This window comes from Schistocerca piceifrons, chromosome 11, assembly GCF_021461385.2.
Source record: "Schistocerca piceifrons isolate TAMUIC-IGC-003096 chromosome 11, iqSchPice1.1, whole genome shotgun sequence".
Lineage (NCBI taxonomy): Eukaryota > Metazoa > Arthropoda > Insecta > Orthoptera > Acrididae > Schistocerca > Schistocerca piceifrons.
In genome coordinates, this window is record NC_060148.1 from 89,948,536 (window position 1) to 89,960,575 (window position 12,040).

The following is a 12,040-nucleotide window of genomic DNA, read 5'->3' on the forward strand; positions in this document are numbered from 1 at the left end:
CTTTACAGGTCAGCAGCCCCAAATCATTTTCAATCTCTTGTTTATTTTCTTTCGACACTCATCATATTTGTTGTTATAAATGAATTAAGGAAACTCATTCGTAGCTGCTTATGAACTTCGTCAATTCCTTGTTGTACATTGTTTAGTCATGTTCTAATTGAAATTTCAGGTATACTTTGGAACTTACCATCGTACACTCTTACCTTGACGGTGCAAGTTTTTTTTAAACTAGATGCAGAAGGCATAGTATCGCCAACTGTTGGAGGCCTGTGTGTGCTCAATATTTATTGATAATACTAGCTTGTCAAACCTTCAACATATTAAAGTGACCTCACATCATCAATAATACTGACAAAAATCGTCAGTTGACACCCTGGTCTTACAGCCTAAGCTGTCGAACACCGAAAAGGATACGTGTGTGTTGCAGTTATATTAGCTACAGCTTGCAAGCAGTGGATGACAGATAAAAAAGACGAAATGGGTCTGAGAATGGTTGAAAAAATGACCGACTGGCCACATGTTAACTTACTGACAGAACCATGCACCCAGAAGTTTTTTCTCTGGCGAGTCCTGCACCCTACCGGTACAACAAGTAACTATGTTGAGACGAGATAAATCAGAGAAGCAAGATACGTTAATGTCAGAGTCAGTCTCAGTCGACGAGAAATTAGGAGTAACAAACAGATTTCTGGCGACATTTAGGTAATTTGAATGCTCAAAGTCTACTTCTGTAATGCCAGCAAACATAATTACTCAACTTTTAGGGAAACTTGTGAAGCAATTACACCTGCCTACAAAGGATACGCCCAGGCAACTGACGTAAAACATCGTTTTACGTTTTTTTTAATAATTTGGTGAAACATCCGACGAAAACAGTGTCCCCTTTACACATTCTTCTCACTACATCTCCGCAGCGTCCTTCCCTCACTGCTGAAACACGGCAGTGATTACGTGTCCACACTCCGGTCAGACTCTGTGTTTTCTCTGACAAGCTGCCGAATGCTACAACCTGCACTACAGTGGCAGCAGAGTCTGCTTCCAGAGGCTACTACGTGGAGACATGGCATGCTCGGTACGCAGCTAAAAGTAATTGCTTATCACCACCATAAGAGAACTTCTTTAAAGCTCAATAACTCATACACTGTAACACACTGTGAAATTTGGTCCTATTTAAATCTCCAACTATTTCAAACTAAACTGTATTATATTTTCAGTATCAGTGCATTCTGCTTAAGGTTAATATCAATACTTTTGTCTACCATTTTACTCAAAACTTCGCAACAGTCCCGATAATTTACTGTAACCCACACACAAAAAAACCGCTAACACACGTTAGCTCAGCGTTCTATTGAGCAGCTTCTCACAGCATCTGTCAACAGCTCCTGGCTGAAGTACACTGTCTGGCTCCATGTGCAGAACAATACACGAAGTTTGACACAGAAAGCGAGTTTGCACTATGTCCAACAAATCCAGCAGAAACAATTATTCAGGTCTTTTACACAATTTGCAAAGAAAGATTTCTCAAAATTTTGGTTCAGAAAACGGAATCCATGTGAAACAGAGAGAGAAAGAGATATATATATATATATCTTGGGAGAGGGAGGGGGAAATGGGAAAGGCTAGTAAGTTCTAACATACAACAGAACTGATCAGAAAGATATCCAACAGCCATTTGCACTAACAAAATGAAGGAGTATATTGTTCAATGAAAAATGTGTACAAGAAGTGCATCTCTAGAAATACAAAACAGGAACATTTTACTCTGTGTGGGGGGACTGAATAAACTAGAGGCACTGGAATGACTAATCACCTGGGAAACAATTGGTATAACACAAAGCAAACTGGTTGGAGAATGAGTAGCTACGAAGGTTATCTACAAGCTACACATTAAACATCTGTGGTAATAGCAAAGTGAAGTGCACTGCAACAGGACATCTTAAAAATTTCTGACACAGAACTAAGAAAACAACTAGAAAATACCAAAGATTCAGAAACAAGGGATAGAAACTCTATGATGACTATGATTCTGCCCGCTTTGCACTCAGTAATCTCTCTCACACTGTCGAATTGCAGATAAGAAATAGTAGCACACTTCACATACTTTAATTCCGTCCTGTCCTACACTCTGGTGGGTTGTTACAGCTAAGAACAAAAAAGTATTCTACAGAGATGTGCAGCAAATATGTTGTGCAAACTTGATAATGTAGCTAAAACAGGAGCTTTATCAGAGGAATTCTTGTATTTGTGCACCAATCAAAATACTCTTAATGGTATTTGTAGTAAGTGATAAGAATGAGTTTGGTACAAAATGTCACTTTCACTGCCAAAAACAAAAATACTTTCCATACAGACTACAGCTCCTGCTCTACAGTTCAGAAAGCAGCTTTATATTAAGGAGCAAAATCTAACAGACTGCCAACAGTCAAAAGGTAAGATATTAATTATTAATGCTTTTGAATGACCTAGTAGATAGTGTCGGAAGTTCCATGCGGCTTTTCGCGGATGATGCTGTAGTATACAGAGAAGTTGCAGCATTAGAAAATTGAGCGAAATGCAGGAAGATCTGCAGCGGATAGGCACTTGGTGCAGGGAGTGGCAACTGACCCTTAACATAGACAAATGTAATGTATTGCGAATACATAGAAAGTAGGATCCTTTATTGTATGATTATATGATAGCGGAACAAACACTGGTAGCAGTTACTTCTGTAAAATATCTGGGAGTATGCGTGCGGAACAATTTGAAGTGCAATGATCGTATAAAATTAATTGTTGGTAAGGCGGGTACCAGGTTGAGATTCATTGGGAGAGTCCTTAGAAAATGTAGTCCATCAACAAAGGAGGTGGCTTACAAAACACTCGTTCGACCTATACTTGAGTATTGATCATCAGTGTGGGATTCGTACCAGATCGGTTTGACGGAGGGGATAGAGAAGATCCAAAGAAGAGCGGCGCGTTTCGTCACAGGGTTATTTGGTAACCGTGATAGCGTTACGGAGATGTTTAACAAACTCAAGTGGCAGACTCTGCAAGAGGGGCGCTCTGCATCGCGGTGTAGCTTGCTCGTCAGGTTTCGAGAGGGTGCGTTTCTGGATGAGGTATCGAATATATTGCTTCCCCCTACTTATACCTCCCGAGGAGATCACGAATGTAAAATTAGAGAGATTAGAGCGCGCACGGAGGCTTTCAGACAGTCGTTCTTTCCCCGAACCATACGCGACTGGAACAGGAAAGGGAGGTAATGACAGTGGCACGTAAAGTGCCCTCCGCCACACACCGTTGGGTGGCTTGCGGAGTATAAATGTAGATGTAGATGTGGAAGTAAAACATTTTCAAATCAAAATCCCTCATTAGCCACAATACAATAAATTTCCTTCGGACAGAAAAGCTTCTATCCACAAATCAACATAGATTTTGAAAGCAATGCTCATGTGAAACTCAACTTGCTCTTTTCTCACACAATATCGTGTGAACGATAGATTAAGAGCAACAGGCTGAAATCATGCTGCTAGAGCTCTAGGAAGCACCTGACAATGTGCCCAACTGCAGACTTTAACTGAAGGTCCAAACATTGAATAGGTTCCACAACACACACATCTACGTCTACATGATTACCCTGCTATTCACAATAAAGTGCCTGGCAGAGGGTTCAATGAGCCACCATCAGGCTGTCTCTCTACCGTTCCACTCACGAACGGCGCGCAGGGAGAACGAGCTCTTAAATTTTTCTGTGCGATCCCTGATTTCTCTTATTTTATCGTGATGATCATTTCTCCCTATGTAGGTGGGTGCCAACAGAATGTTTTCGCCATCGGAGGAGAAAACTGGTGATTGAAATTTCACGAGAAGATGCCGTCGCAACGAAAAACGCCTTTGTTTTAATAATTGCCACTCCAACCCACATATCATGTCTGTGACACTATCTCCCCTATTTCATGATTATACGAAACGAACTGTCCTTTTTCGATGTCATCTGTCAATCCCACCTGATGCGGATCCCACGCCGCACAGCAATACTCCAGAATAGGGCGGACAAGCGTGGTGTAAGCAGTCTCTGTTGCACCTTCTAAGTGTTCTGCCAATGAATCTCAGTCTTTGGTTTGCTCTATTCACAACATTATCTACGTGATCCTTCCAATTTAGGGTTTTTGTAATTGTAATCCCTAAATATTTAGTTGAAGTTACAGCCTTCAAATTTGTGTGAGCTATCGCGTAATCGAAATTTAGCGGATTTCTTTTAATACTCGTGTGAATAACATCATGCTTTTCTTTATTCTGTCACAATTGCCACTTTTCGCACCATACAGGTCTGCAATTCGTTTTGGTCATGTGATGACTTAACAAGACGGTAAATGACAGAATCATCTGCAAACAATCTAAGACGGCTACTCAGATTGTCTCCTATGTCGTTAATACAGAGCAGGAACAACAGAGGGCCTATAGCAATTCCTTGGGGAACGCCGGATCTGTTTTACTCGATGACTTTCCGTCTATTACGACGAACTGTGATCTTCCTGACAGGAAATCACGAATCGAGTCACACAACTGAGGCGATACTCCGTAGGCACGCAGTTTGGTTAGAAGACTCTTGTGAGGAACGGTGTCGAAAGCCTTCTGGAAATCTACAAATATGGAATCAATTTGACATCCGCTATCGATAGCACTCATTGCTTCACGAGTATAAAGAGCTAGTTGTGTTACACAATAACGATAATTTCTGAATCTGTGCTATGTGTCGATAAATCGTTTTCTTCGAGGTACTTCATAATGTTCGAAGGCAGTATATGTTTCAAAACCCTACTGCTAATCGACGTTAGTGTTATGGGCCTGTAATTCAATGGATTACTCTTACTTCCCTTTTTGGGTATTCGTGTGACTTGAGCAATTTCCCCATAGTTAGGTACGGATTTTTCTGTGAGCAAGCGGTTGTATATAACTGCTAAATATGGAGCCATTTTATCAGCATACTCTGAGAGGAACCTGACAGGTATACAATCTGGACTAGAAGCCTTGCCCTTATTAAGTGATTTAAGTTGCTTTGCGACACCTAGGATATCTACTTCTATGTTTCTGGCCTCGCAATTGTTCTTGATTGGAATTCAGGAATATTTACTTCATCTTCTTTGGTGAAGGAGTTTCGGAAAGCCTTCTTTAATAACTCTGCTTTAGTGGCACTGTCGTCGGTGATTTCACCGTTGTTATCGCACAGTGAAAGTATTGATTGCGTCTTGTCACTGGTGTGCTTTATGTATGACCAGAATGTCTTTGCGTTTTCTGCCAGATTTCGAGCCAAGGTTTCGTTGGGGAAATTATTAAAGGCATCTCACATTGAAGTACGCGCTATATTTCGAACTTCTTCAAAACTTTGCCAGTCTTTGGGATTTTGCGTTCTTTTAAATTTAGCATCCTTTTTTCGCTGCTTCTGCAACAGCGATCTGACCCGTTTTGTGTACCTTGGGGTATCAGTACTATAACTTATCAATTTATGTGGTATAGATCTCTCATAGCAAAGAACACTTTGATAGAACCCAGTACGTAGTCCTGGAAAGTGAATATTCATCCGAAACAAGGACGTCATCAGGTGTGCCACAAGGCGTATGGTAGGACTGCTTGTTTTTATATACATCAATGGTTTGACGGCTCGAGTGAGCAGTAATATATGATTGCTTGCTAATGTGGCTGTAGTATACGAGAGGGACGTTTGGTGACTGTACGAGCGTCAATCAAATACAAACTGGAATTTGTTTTTATATGTTTATTTAGGTTACAGAAAAATCCATGCACATGAACTTCTTTTTTCATACAGTATCCTGAATGGGAAACACATTTTCCCCTGTGGATAGGCCGGCAGTTTCTCGATCCCTTGTTTGTAAGGTAAGTGGGACTGTCACAGCAGCCAGTTGCACATGAACAGTTCAGCGTATCGTCATCAAATCTGTGTCCTCCGACTGTTTGCTTTAGAGGTCCAAGGAGAGGCAAATTGCAAGAGATAAATTCGGACTGTAGGGAGGATGTTCCATTGTGTCCAGAACAATTCCCAAATTTTGTGTGTTCTGCGATGAGAAGACAAGGCACCCACCTTGCAGACATTTTGCGCAATGTGAGGTTGTCAGTAATGATCGTTCGAGCACTGCTGCAGGGTATGCCCATCTCGGGAGCAATTTCGGCAGCCACTGTGCGTCAGTCACCTTCAATAAACTGCCTAACCGTGAGAATATGCTCCTCTATTAGACAGGACCTCAGGCAACGTCGATGAATTGCTTTCTCAACTGTTTCTCAACATCGTAACAATTGTTTGTGCCAGCATACAGTCGAGTGTTTCTCAGGATGTTAACCCCAGACTGTGCCACAAGTCCTTTCAAAATTTCAGATTGCTTTATTCCTCTGTTGCGAGAAACTTGATTATAATGTGGTGCACGACAGATAATGGTAGCTCTCTGACATCGAGATGCTGGCTAAAGAAATGGTACGACAATGTTCTGGCTGTGAAAAACAATCACTGGAAATTAAAACAACAATGAGCACAGATCACACCACTCTCCATCTACAAACAGGCACTAAAAATTTCAGATTTATATTTGATTCACTCTTTTAGAAGGGTAGATGATGAGTTGGACGGAATATCTATTTGGTGTGATGAATGGCAGCTTGCTCTAAATGCGGGAAAATACAAATTAATGTAGATGTGTAGGAAAAACAGACTTGGTTTCAAGCACAGCATTAGTGGAGTGTTGCGTTTCAGTTGAATATCTAGGTATCATGCGCCAAGAAGACTTGAAATGGAATGAGACATAAGGTCGGTTGTGGGAAAGGCCAATGGTTGACTTCAATTTATTGGGGGAGAATTCTGGGAAAGTGTAGTTTATCTATTAAGCAGATTGTGCTGCTCGAGTGTTTGGGATCCCGGGAGGTGAGGTTACAGGATTTGTTACCAGTAGCTTTAATCAGATAATCTTCATGAGCTCAAATGGGAATCCCTAGATGGAAGATGACGTTCTTTCAGAAAACACTATTGACGAATTTTTGGGAATCGACATTTGTAACAGGCAGCAGAATATTCTATGGCCACCAACTAAAATTTCACATAAGGATTGCTGTCTACAGATAATAGAAATCAAGACTTGCATGGAAGCATATAGATTGCCTCTACCCCTAGGTCCATTTGTGATTTGAACAGGAGAAATGGGGAAATGATAAGCTGCAATACAAGGCACCCTGCAACATGAACCACACGGTGCTTGCTAATTAGGAATGTAGATGCAGAAAATTACATCATATATCAAACTCACATTACATATTGATAGGTTCAACTGATCCCATGTCACAACAAGAAAGGTGACTGCACTGGTTTCAAACAACACTTTTCTGACGATAATATACTCAAGAGTTGTCACTCACCTGTTTAGTAAAGGACTCATAACCAGCGTTTCGATTTCAAAAAATCTACCCTCCTGAGGTAATTATTGATACCTCAGCACAAGAAAAAATTTAGAATTATGAACTATTAAACATTGGCAAAATCCTGCGATTTGTTGAAGACTTTCAATTGTGCAAATCATAATACCATATTAAGGCTACTTCACATGACAGCATTAGGTTGAGAAACTCATTTCATGACATTTTGCCAGACTGGTTTCTTACCAGGTGTATGAGTATGAAACCAGAATTTAGTTACAATAATTACATGTCTGTTGTTTGAAACTGATAAACAGTATTCTATTCAAAATATCCTCCATTGCTATTTGTACATTTCTCTCACCTCTCTAGCACGCTGTGAATGCCACACAAAAAAAGAAACAGTTCTTCTTTTGAAGTGAACCAGTCAGTGAGCCATTTTCATACGAGTTGAAGTATTGTTCCGCGAGAACGTGTCCCCGTGATGCAAATAGGTGATAATCGGATGAGTCAAGTCTGGAGGATAACCCACATGCCCCAATATTTTCCAACTGAATGCTTTGATCATTTCCTGACCCGTTTAGCTGTGTGTGATGGGGCGTTATCATGGAGCAATATGACTGTTTTGCACTTTTCCATATTCCAGTCATTTTTCACAAGATGCTCAATTTAAATCTATAATTTTCTGCTGGTAGTGATCAGCATTAATGTTTTCACTAGGTTTTAGCAGCTCATAATAGATGACATCTTTCTGATCTCACCAAACATGCATGATCCTACCAAACTCAGACCACTGTCCAAACCAATTTGGTCTTGCAGTGGATGTCTATGGTTTGCCTGGATTCAACCATGGTTTACAACGAGTGTCATCATCCAACGTTGATTGAAATTAAGCTTAAAGAGAAGCTCAGGCAGGCAGGTACTACAGATGTTAAAATACCACAAAATTCTCATAACAATACAGTGAAAAATATGTTAGTATGTCACAAGATTCGCATAAAAGCACAGTGAAAAACAATGTTAGTATATTGCATCAGGATATCAGGGGATTAAAAAACAAAGCAGCCTTCCATTTATTTAATTACCTTAAAACTGTGCTCCTCAACTATCAAAAACATGCACATCCCTGACTTCCTTTCGGCAGCAAAATATGAACCCTTATATGTAAGAGATGGGATGCAGGGGCATATATTGACACAGTTATATTTCTATCTTCTTCAAGTAATGACGGCACATGGGAACGGACTATAGTGCTCCCTTGCAGCACTGGCAGGAACCAACCAGAGCACTGTCCTAACACTAGATTTGAAGCACGTAACACACAAGGCAGCAGCTGTGATATTTAAAGATAATACTGAGAGGTGCACAAAAAACCAGCCCCTACGCTGAAAGGAATATGAATGAAGAAAATGAACATACATCATCGCTTTCTTACATTTTTATTGTACAGTTTCATTATTAACTATAGAATTAACAGTTTAAGTAACAGATTTACTTTTATTAGTTTCATAAGCATATTTTAGAAAGGAATTTAAAGTCTGTGTTCGATATGTTCTTCGCCAACATCCAAGCAAGATTGTGCACGTCTAAGTATGTTGCGAAATACACTTTTCAGTACTCTTTGAGGAATGTTCGAAATTTCTTCACATATGTTGTTTTTTAATGTGTCAAGTGTTCTCAAATTATTGCAGTAGGCTCTAGCCTTTAGAAATCCCTGGAGGTAAAAGTCACATGGCGACAAGTCAGGAGAGCAGGAGAGCAGGGTGGTTAAGGACAAATCTGAGGTATGAGAAGTTCCCCTATCATGTCGGAAATATGCACAACATTTTTCAGTTGGAGTTAACAGAGCCGAAAATTCATTGTAGAGTTGCAAGTAAATATGCATGTTGACAGTTTCATCGAAGAACAATGGCCCGATAATTCTGTTACCAGATACGGGACATCATACACCAATTTTTAAATCGTGAATGGCTTTTGCAGTATGCCATGGGGATTCTCTGTATCCCAGTGTCATGTGAATTAACATAACCTGACAGATGAAACCCAGCTTCACCCCTCATAAATAGATGGAACAGATCAAGATTTTCCCCCAGCCACGAAGGATGCATTGACATGACTTGCGAGATATTCCTCATTGCTGTAGGCAAAGATAACTACGAAAGTCATTGAAACACTGCGACAAGACGACACCACCACTCGGCTGTTAACCCGAGAAGAATTCATCACAAGCATTCATTCTGTCACCATTCCTTTCTATATAAGTCACAGATTTCTTAATGAACAAAACTATGAAAAAATCCAACACGGGCATACGTCTGAACGAGCAAACTAGTCTTAAGCCAGTATTACAAGACACACCTAACATATACAAATCTGCACCAGCACCCCAAGCGACAAGTGTGGCACTGTCGACTGGTTCACTTCGACCGACTGTGTGATATACCTACCATGTATGCCTACCCTAGTGCCCCAAGAGAACATATTCGGAACTACAGTCTTGTTTATGTTGTCGAGTATGCAAATTTATCGTTTCTTAGAACTGATACTACTCATTAAATCTTCTGAGATATCTAGGTTCATATTTATTAAGCGGCGCTAGAATGAAATTATGTTATGGTCGTACAGAATTGTACACTAAACCATTCTGTTGGTGATGCAAGAAAATTACTATTATTATTAACTATGTTTACTTTCGCTTTTGTTTCACAGTGTTTTAGACATGGACGACGGTATTATTTAAGCTGCATTTGCAGTGACAGTAGCTTCTTCAGTAGTTAGGACAGAACAGTGGCGTAATGTCAGGGGCTGGCTTTGGGTTTGGCCTTGGCTGCAAAGAAGGGCTGAAGGCAGGGAGGGTCATACACTGCCTGTTAAGGAAAGAGTTGAGGCCCGAAAATCCTCTGGAATTCAGGAATTTAGCCAGGATGGATGTGTCCTGATTTGACAAACTATTGTCCGTGCTACACGATGGGATTTGTGTGCGTGACACTGATGAGGGAAGCTATTTCACCTAGTCGGAGGTAAGAATCAGACCATTTAACTTGTGTTTTATGGTTTGACCATCACATATCACTGACAACCTCCATTATGCCCTACTATGTTTCGGGTTGATTGTCACACTTCGATTCCTGGCAACTAGGGAATCATTAAGAGCCTAGCTTTCAGTCATAGAGTTTCACAGCCAAGCATTTCAATAAATTATTGTGCAGGTGTTTGCTGAAATTTGCATCAGACTGAAAGATAAATACTTGAAGGTAAACTAGTGTTATCTTACGAGTGTGGAATACCTTTACGTGGTGCTAAGAAGCTAATTTTGTTTAAATTGTTAACAGGCTCCAACAACACAAACATAAGGGAATTAAATTTGGAAAAAAAATTTAAAACTTTTGGCAGTGTCCAAGCTGTATTGGTAAGCCACAAAATTGAGCTATGTACCATTGAAAACCTGGCATTCCCGAAGTGAATATAAATGTATAAAAAAGAAATTTTATCTTAAATATTCTTCACCTGTAGGACTTTTCAGCAGTTTACTGCAATTGGCAATATAAATGTGTCCATTATTAAATATTTGTACAAATTATCTCTTCAGATGCAATGGACAGGAAGCATGTTGGGTTTGTCCCTCCACAATCTGATGACTTGACATATTACAACTAAAAAAAGTTTCACAGCCTTGTTTTGCTGGCTGTTGTAGATGCTAGGTATAGATAGGTTCACCCTTGTTGGCAATGATTGCAATGGCAGGGTAAGATCTATGCCAACAGTCACATCAGTTCTGCGTGAAAACTGGCTAAAGATACCCTAGGAAAAAATACTTCCATGCAGCAACATAAAAAGTGCTACATGTTATACTGACAGAGGACTCTCTCTCTCTCTCTCTCTCTCTCTCTCTCTCTCTCTCTCTCTCTCTCTCTCCCCCCACACACACACACACACACAAACACAGACAACATACTACATGGTGTGTGGCAACTTTCCTTTCATAATATTGTTACATTCCATCCTGGATTTCCCATTCTTTGTTCGCTACACAACTATTCAATTGATGATGCAGATAGCACTTATCTGGCAAGTACTGATGTCGAAGACACAGATCTGTATACCATAGGGCAGGGTTTCCCAACATGTGGTCCGCAGACCCCTTAGGGGTCCGCTGGCTCTTCCTAGGGAGTCCGCGGCCACCTTTCACCGAATCGTGTAAAATAATGAGTAAAATTATTAAATAAAAATGTGAAAATCAAATTTATCACTATTTTTTTGTGTGAAAAATGTGTTCTTTAACTTCAGGTCGTATTCCCAAGCAGCCTTTGCGGTTCCTAAGTGAGAATGCATACACAGTTTAATGCCGGAGAATGTGGCTTCTCTGATTGACGGTTTCGCACCAATTCGGGGTCGTTTGTGCCCCGGCTCACGGCGCTAGATGCGCTGAAAGCTTTTACGCATGCGCGGAGCGAGCTTTGTCGACCAATCACAGCGCTCAATGGCACGTATGCGGCCCCAGGCATCGTTAAATGTTAAACTTGCTTTGTCAGTGCACTACCTATTTCGAAAGTCGATTTTTGACCAGTTTATTACTTCTAACATGGATCCCTCGCTGAAAGCGGGATCAGTGAAGAAGGGTGCGGTTTCTCCATCACCTTCACAAC